Source organism: Anopheles marshallii, chromosome 2 (genome assembly GCF_943734725.1).
Source record: "Anopheles marshallii chromosome 2, idAnoMarsDA_429_01, whole genome shotgun sequence".
NCBI lineage: Eukaryota > Metazoa > Arthropoda > Insecta > Diptera > Culicidae > Anopheles > Anopheles marshallii.
This window is the reverse complement of record NC_071326.1, coordinates 35,381,171-35,389,994: the sequence shown is the minus strand read 5'-3', so window position 1 is coordinate 35,389,994 and position 8,824 is coordinate 35,381,171.

Sequence of the window (8,824 nt, the reverse complement as noted above, 5' to 3'; positions counted from 1 at the left end):
CTAGACTTTAACCAGCTAGAAAACGTAGTTACGTTGTGTGATAACGCTCTTTAGAAGTATTCATTTAGATGACCTACGATCGTTTATTTATTTACTTTTTTTGCTCGTGAAGAACGTACCGAAGAACGTTGATTTATATATTTATTTATTCATTATCAGATCATTTATTATGTAATATACTTCAGTGATCATATTTCGATCGCATTTACATACCAATGGAATAAAGATTTGAAACGAAGAATGTTGCTATCTATTTGGTGTAAAATCTACTAAATATATTATTCATAAATACAACAACCAAAACTGTTTTCTTTTTTTATTTACTTGCGCTTGTTATTTGCGCAAAACTTTGTTGAAACAACAAAATAATAACAATGTGTGCTGTGTCAAACAAATTGGACAAAGGTAAAGAGTAAATTATTATTTATTGTTTGTTTGAGATAGTAACTAGAGTCGATGTCTAAAATAGTAGGCCACATTATATTGTGGTTTTCCTTTCCTTTAACAGTCCTTTAACATTGTGCAAAAATATTTACGCTGTTTTACAACTGTTGCATCTGTAACATCTGCCAATTGTTTTCATAAATATACGTTTTCGTATATTGCTTGTTTCAGCCTTGTATTTATTCCTAATTAAAAGCTTTATAACGTGGATGTGCCTCGAAACAATTAAACAAAAAATAATTCCAATTAATCACTAGTTTTTTTGCAATATAGTCTTCAATGCTATTACTATTATAGCCATCAGTATGATACCATTAAAGCTCATTTTCCAGTTTAATTCCCATAATAATAAGATAGTGTCTTATTACACATTAACTTATCACACGGAAACCCTGCAAGTAAAAAAAAAAACACAACAACGAAACTTAATTCATCTATCGCAATGATTGCATTTTCTGCATCCATTTGCGAAGCCCTGTGCCCCCTTCCTCCCCCCACCACCCTCTACAGGATAAGAATCCACTGCACAGCAAAGTGGCAAATTGAAAAGAAATCCGATTCCACCTCCGTAGGGCACGCCGTAGGATATCCGGAGCGTTTTCTTTCCGTGTCCGTAGAAATAAGCCATCTCGGTCACGGAATTAGAAGGAGCGCTTTTGTTATTTGTGTACTTTTTTCCGTTTTCATTGAGACTATAGACCCTGGAGGACAGTTTTTACTTTACCTAGAACCTGCACAACAAGCACCGTGGGACGCAATCTCGCGAGAAGTGAAAATAAAAGCAAGCAAAAAAACAGTTTCTAAGGCACAAACACGACCAAAGAGGGGTCACAAAATGATAGCAATTCGTTAAAAAATACAATGATGCAATGAGCGAATTCAATTCGTCGCTCGTAAAACTTCCAACTATGAGTGTGGAAAGTAGCAAGTTAAACCCGGGAAATACACAGCCCGATAAAGCCAACAGCAGTGTCTCATGGCGCCCTGATTAGCGCATTAATACCTCGAGAGCGCTCAACGGAAGATGAGAGACTTAATTTCATTCGCCCCGTTTCTTCGGGACAAGAACTTTGAAAGTTTGAAAACTGCAACCAACTGCACCCCTCGCCTAGAACGTTTCCCCATTCAAGCAAAACACCAAATCCGGCCAATTCCGGGTTGGTTGATGGTTTTACGAAAGTTTCATGCATCCTTCGTTCGCATCCTCGCTTGCCATTCTGTCTAGCGTTTCGTTCACCGTTCCCTGGACAGATTCACCCATTTGGAAATTGTACCGCTTGCAGCACGTTCCCAGTGCAACAATGCATTCCCGCGCAGAGCGTTCGGTCGTAATTAAGTTTAAATTTTAAGTTGCAATTATTAAAATACCTATCTGTCGGTACCGGCAGCACACTGAAGGTGCATCGCCAAATCGCTTCAGTAAATAAAGTGGCAAAGTGAACTTTATGCCCGCGTGCCTCACCGGCCTTGCATTTTCGCTTTCGGTGCATTCGGGTGCAAAACTTTTCCCGGTTCCCGGTATTTACATGCAAAGGTTAATGTTTAGATCAGTGCGGTACGCTTATACGATTACGCTTGCGCCCCTGCATTTTGGTGGGACTGGAAGTGGAAATGTTTGTCACACGGAATGTCGAATGTTTGCGAAGCATTGAAGGCTTGCAGCTGGGTTGGAAGATTTGTTTGCAACCGGTGCCGAAAATCTGATTCCCTGAAACTGTTGCTGATCCGTTGGAACTTTTCGATGCAAGTACAGTGCGTGACGCTTTGTTTTGCTGCTAGAAAACGTGTTATTTAATTTATTGCAATAGCTTTTGATTCAAATAGTTATAGACATTTTTCCGGTTTTAAATACCGATATATTAAAGAGTTCAGTTCAGTTACTTAAGTGAATAATTGAGGCCAAGTACAAGCTTAGAGTCACGCTCCGATTATACAACATCGATGTTTTAGAACAAGAGGTTAGATCGAAGGGCAACTCAGTCGTAAATTGTTGTTGAATTGAATTTTGTTATATAAGAAAAGTTTAAGAGCACTTTATCGCTTCATTTTAATGTACAAAAAAAAACATTCATCTAAGTTACGTTTGACATATCTACATGATTAAAATAGTCCATTGGTTATTTTAACACGTTAAGGGTTGCATCACGCAAATTTAGGTGAAACTCCATGGCAATCACCTTGCACGATGCGGACACGGTGTTGAAAAGGTTAGAACATAATGTTAGAATCAATAGAAAAATGTAAAAATTTTATAAAACAGCTTATAAAACATTTCATCCCGAATAGTAGTGTAGCACTAATTTAAAGGCATTGGAAGTAGTACACAGTAATATTAAGGACGTAGAGGTGTAGTGGGCAAACACCTTTTGAAACTCTTATATTATTATATATCTTAAACCAGTTGTACGCAAAAGTTCTCATGAGTTTTGGTTTAATTCCTGTAACAAAATAATTAAACAACATCCAACACGGGAAGATATTCATTTTTGTGAACAAGACTGTACACCTAAACCTCCATGCGTTGCCAATAGCAACGTGCCAGTAGTCATGGTACTGTAATTCCTCAACTATACCTCATACCAAATAGTTGGCTTTCCGTTACAACCATGACTGTAACGAAACATACTTTCGGCATAAAATTCGAGAAAAAGGTTATTCGGCTTCGGATTCGGATTATTGTTACACTGGCACATAACTGCATCCTTACTACGGTCATCCGTCATCGATTGACGGGACCAATAAACCAGTACAGCACCAATCAATCGTCATCATCGTGATGATTTGGTAGCAACCAGTTGGGGGTAGCAATACATGGACCATGGACTAAAACAAAGCAAACCGAACTGTACCAACCGAACGTTGGTGGGAGGTGGAAAACTGGTTGATTTGGAAAAAGTTGTTTTCCCAACAACACCTTCACCCGATCGCCCATCCCCCCACCCAATCCATTTTCACACCACGCTTGCTGGGATGGCAATTCATTTCACAGACACGCCACTTTACAATAAGCGGATCAGTTCAAAATTGGCAACGGGCGATAAAACAAAATTTCACCCAACATGGATGAGCAGACACGAATGCAAAAAAGGACGAAAGGACAGTGAGTGGGTGAGAAGTATTTTTTTTTTCAAAAAAGAAATCTGCTGAATAAAATTGCAAACCATTTTTTTTTGTTGTGTGTATTGCTGCGTTTCTTTCTTCTTCTTGTTGCTCGTTCTTTTGTTGTCCAAAATCGATAAAGCGGAAGTGAATAATTCCCGTCCGCCCTGACCCTGGCGATAATTCCACACTCTGACCCACAGAGATTCGAGAGCAAATATTCAATAGAAAATAGCACCTCATACGGTGCGGAAAGGAATGTCAAACAGGAATTCAATTCCTATTTGCTTTATTCTGATGACTGGCTGGAACTTCGTTTGGAATCCGTTTGGTTTTCATTTCCCTTTTAATTTTCTATGAATTGAGTACAAACAGCTGTGTTTGATATGTTAATATAAACTATTTTATAAATAATTTCCACAAAGAAATATTTTTAAACTTAACTTTATCGCTTATCTGGAGTTGGCAGGAGCACCTATAAAAAAAAAACGAGACATGCTTTCATGCAAAAGTGATGCATACAAGTGCAATCTCGTCAACGATGACGAATGCAAGCAATTGACCGCCTCGTTGAAGGATAACGAATCTTAAAAGGAACAACAACAAAAAAACAAACACATTAAAATATGGGACAAAAGGCACTCAAGCGTGTGTGAAAATTAATTGAACCATTGTCAAACATTGGCAATGTGTGCGGACGCGACCAAAGGAAAATCGAACTACAAATAAACGCATCCCCCATCAATGGCATCAATTTGATGGCTTTAAAAAAAAGTTCACAAAAAAAACCACCCACAACAACAGATCCGAATGCGAATGGTTTCGATAAGTTATGTAAACATTCGCGTGAAATGCAAGCAATCGAAATGGTGTTAAAAATGCAATTATGGAAAATCGTACAATGGTATAAAAAAAAAGAATTGAATAATTGTAGCTTTGCGAATGAATACCAACAATATTTGTTTTGGAATGGAAGCATAAAAACAAAGGAAAAAAGAAATAAACGTAAACAAATCATGCTAATCGAAAAATATAATTATTGTTAGATCAATGGCAATGAAAGTATAAACTGCAATCAAAAACCAAATAAAAAATTGTAATAAACAATACAATCTAAAGTAATTTTCTCTCAGTGAAAGCCAGAGACAAAACTATATGAAAGAACAAAAAAAACACAAAACAATTATGATGCAAAAATGAAATGTAATCCAAACCATGGGAAAAGGTAACACACAGCGCGCAAAATGTAAGGCGAACGCGAATTAAACCGACGCTAAGCTCAAGCGAAAACGGTGTGCCCATGTTTTCCACTCTTTTGACAGCTCGCATCCCCAAAGCTGGGTATTAACGCGAATATCATCGCACCATCCTCCATTTTTTCCCACTTAAACCTGCCGCTCGGAATGATCCGGCCAACTGATACAAATGTTCAAAAAGCTTACACCCAAAACCGAAGCGTCAAGGTGGCCACGGGAAGCGAAAAAAACGGTATGGGAAGTATTATTTTGGTTTTTATTTCGCTCTCCCACCGTACCGAACGATCGTAACGGTTTGCATTTTTGCGTTCATTGATCGTACTGCTTTGCGTGGCATTCTTTTCTTGCTTTTCCTTGGAGAGTTATTTGGTAAGTCTCCGGCAAGGGATTATCAAAGGGCCACACGATCAAAGGGTGGCGGCAGATGTTTCCAGCTAAAGGCAGACTTGAGCAGACAATCGTCCACCGGGACGATCACTACGGAGAAGCATCGCTCGCCGCTGCTTGATCGCTCGCTGTATATACGAACGCGTGTGTATTTTTTGTAATGGAATTTGATCTCTTTTTATTTCGATCTTCCCAATAAAGGAAGGGATCTTATAGAGTTAGACAGTTAGAAGTTCTTTCACAGGTAAGAATCAGGCTGGAGCTTGATCGCACACAGAAACCATTCGAGGGTTGCTTTCCAAAAGATGAAGAAGATCCTTCCTATCTCATATTGCAAAGGTTGTCCAGAACGAACCATTCGAACCGTGTCACCGTGGCCGTGATCTTCTTAACATCTGCATTCACGTTCAAAATACGTAAACGGAGGTCCACAAACGTATTCGAGAATTCAAACCACGGGGCCGGGTTGTGATCGTACCGGTACGATTTCCAGGAAGCTTCCCCGTTTGGACATGCGTGCACTAATGTGTGCGGAAAATACTGCCCCCAAGCGAACTGGCCCAAAAGGAACAGCGCGATAGCGTACGAGACTCCCTAAAACATGGCAGCCACCACACGCCGTAGAACCGGTTGAACAGCGTGACGGATTGAGGTTAAAGGCACGAGTGCAACGTGAGCCTGTGGGGACAGTCTTCGGTAAGGCAGTGGTCTATTTCATGCTCCGCATGAGGCTTAAGCATAAATTTGAAAGCCATTTGCCCTTTATATACGTATGCAAAGCTTTTGCACATTATTGAAATTGCGCGGTTTCATGAATCCCCAAGCCAATTTGAGGAATTTTGTTTAATAGTTAAGTAATAGTATATTAGTATAATAATAATATAGTATAATATAGTATAGTAACAGTAGTAATAAGAGGCTTAAAATAACCCTCAAACAATCTTCAAAGAACCGGGTATTTAAGATAAAAAATAATAAATTACCCACTTAGCAGAATCGATCAGGATCAGTACTTTATTTTTTAATTTACAAATATTAAAAATAACAATAATAATAATAATGATAATAATAATCAGAATTGTAAATTTGGATGCTTTTGAGTGATTTTGCAAAGCTCACTTGCGCACGATATAACTGAAAATTAATCCCTTATATTAAAATATTAGATTTTTTTTAAATTTTTACTTAAGTTTTCGAGAAACCCAGTCGATTATTGAAAAATTTGCTTGTTAAAAAAAATTGTTAAAAACTAGTCCCGTTCGAAAAACCATTTACTCCTAGTTATTATATCTTAATTCAACAAAGTTATTACATTTCGTAGCTAGTATGGAATTGGAGATTTATACTCTCAAATTCTTATTAAATTAAACAGAATACGTCACCGTTTTCGGACTTCTAATCGACACAAACAAAGGTTCGTTTCGTTTTGATTATATATAGGAACTTTACCTTGTTCTATGGTAAGTTATAATAAATTTTGGTGTTGTTTACTCTTACGATTTTTAACCGAATCATCCACGAACAGAGTTGTCGGCTAAAGTTTCCGCTTGGTTGGTTTGCTTTGAACTTCTCATAACCAGTTCGGATTCCTTTCGGACTGATTGTTTAAAGTAAATTAAAATCTAAACCATACTAGACGTCATGAGAACAATCGTTTTAACGAAAAAATGGCAACAATAGCAAAGACAATATTATTCTAAGTCAAACCAAATACCCAAGACGCTGACTAAATGGTGGTTTCTTCATTACGAATACTTCACAGATCTTAGTGAATTCCTCACCACCTCAAATATAAATTCCAATACAGGATACCAAATTATTGTACACAGTATTTTTGAATTCAAGTGAGAAAGTTAATACGATTTGTAGATCTTTTTTGCAATTTGAAGTGGAATAAGCACAAGATATTGTTCGGAATGAAACTCTCTGCACAAATTCTTGCTGGATGACACCAGCATTGTGAAAGCTTTACCTGTAATCTATTTTACTACCAATCGAAAAGAATCAATAAATTTGTTAAAACTTTACCAGCGCTGATTGGCGTTGTATAGACCACGGCCTCACGCAAAGTTTGTACCGAACGTTAATCTTTAAATCTTTATGTAATGAGATAGTGTGGTGCCTTAGAGTGAGTTAGATCGGTGGATGGGCAAACCGTGCTGAACTCACATTGAGAACCGCGTGTGTGGACCATCATATGGGCCTGTTCTTCTTTGTCTACCCTTGCTGCCATTCACCTTCTGCTAAACCAGTTGCCATCGAGCGCGAGAGGGCTGGGGCGGTTAGAAATGTCCGTTCCGACGCCACTGCACGGACAGAAATGGAGAGAACCAAGCGTTCATGGTTGAATTGCAAATGCATCCACAGCGAGAGCATCCTCCAAAGAGGCTGTAAAATGGGGACTTTACATCGCCGTACACCGAAGGGCACTTTTGCATTTCCCGTGCTCCGGTTCCGACCTGGGCTCGGCTTTCGTTATATTGCCCTTTCTTTTCTTCCGGAGCGAAATGCACATGCATCGGTTGGGGATATTGCAACTGCAACCGTACACCTTCCTCACGCTGCACGACATTGCGTACAACATTGCGAAACGTCACTCGGCAAAACCCCAAATTGGTCCCCGAGCCACAGTCGAAGGGCGATCGTACACCAAACGTATTAGCCAAACCCGCCCGCCCGGAGTGAACTATCAGTGGTCATTAGGGGAGTGTATGTGTGCGTGTGTGTGTGTGGGGAATAATTTCTCGTTTTGTCTTTCGCGCACTCTGCCCACCTGCCTGGCCCCTTTTATTTTTATGCCTCATTTTATGTGTTCCTTCAATCTGTTCGCTCCACCGGGTCTCCGGTTCGCTCGCCCGCTCACGAAACGACAACAATTCATGCACCCCGCCGGGATGTTGCCCGAGAGATTTTCGTCTTTCTTGTGTCTTAGCCGCGAAGGGATCACCACCGCGAAACCACGCGAATTCAATGAACCCGGCGAGGGCCGCCGGATGGATCGGTTCCGCACGGCACACGTATGAGGGAAAGATGAAGATGATCGGTCAGACCACATCTGCATCATTCCCCGCTGGGAGTACGTTTTTCCACGATGCATCAATTAATTAGGCACGTCCCACATGGTGGCGGGTTCGGAGTTGCGAAATCCCACCGGGGGCACCAACAACAAAAAAAAAACAGGCAACGCATAAAGGATGGCCCAAACTTATGCCGGGAATCCGTTGAAATTATCCGAATCTTGATAAACATTCGAAAAGCGATTCATTACCGACGGAATTGCTGCCCGGGTTCGGTGTGCGTGCAAGGGGCCAACGAGCTGGGAAGGATGGTAGAGTAAATGAATTGCTGCTAACATAAAGCATGCCTAGTTGCGATGCAATAAAGCGAACAATAAGTGTTCCACTGGCTTTACCGCTATTAGCAATTCCGCCAGAAAAACGCTCAATAAAATTATGAACAGATAAGTGAAGTGAATCTGGAAAGCTGCAGTAAAAGTGAAGCAGCTAAAGCCTCGAGAAGAAAGGCTCGAATGGCGATAAGCGTTTCAAAGCAGCGGTGCTTCGGCGAGCACGATAACGTAAGACGATACCAGAGCAAAACGACGCACAAAACACGTTGAATCGAATGGCCACAGTAAC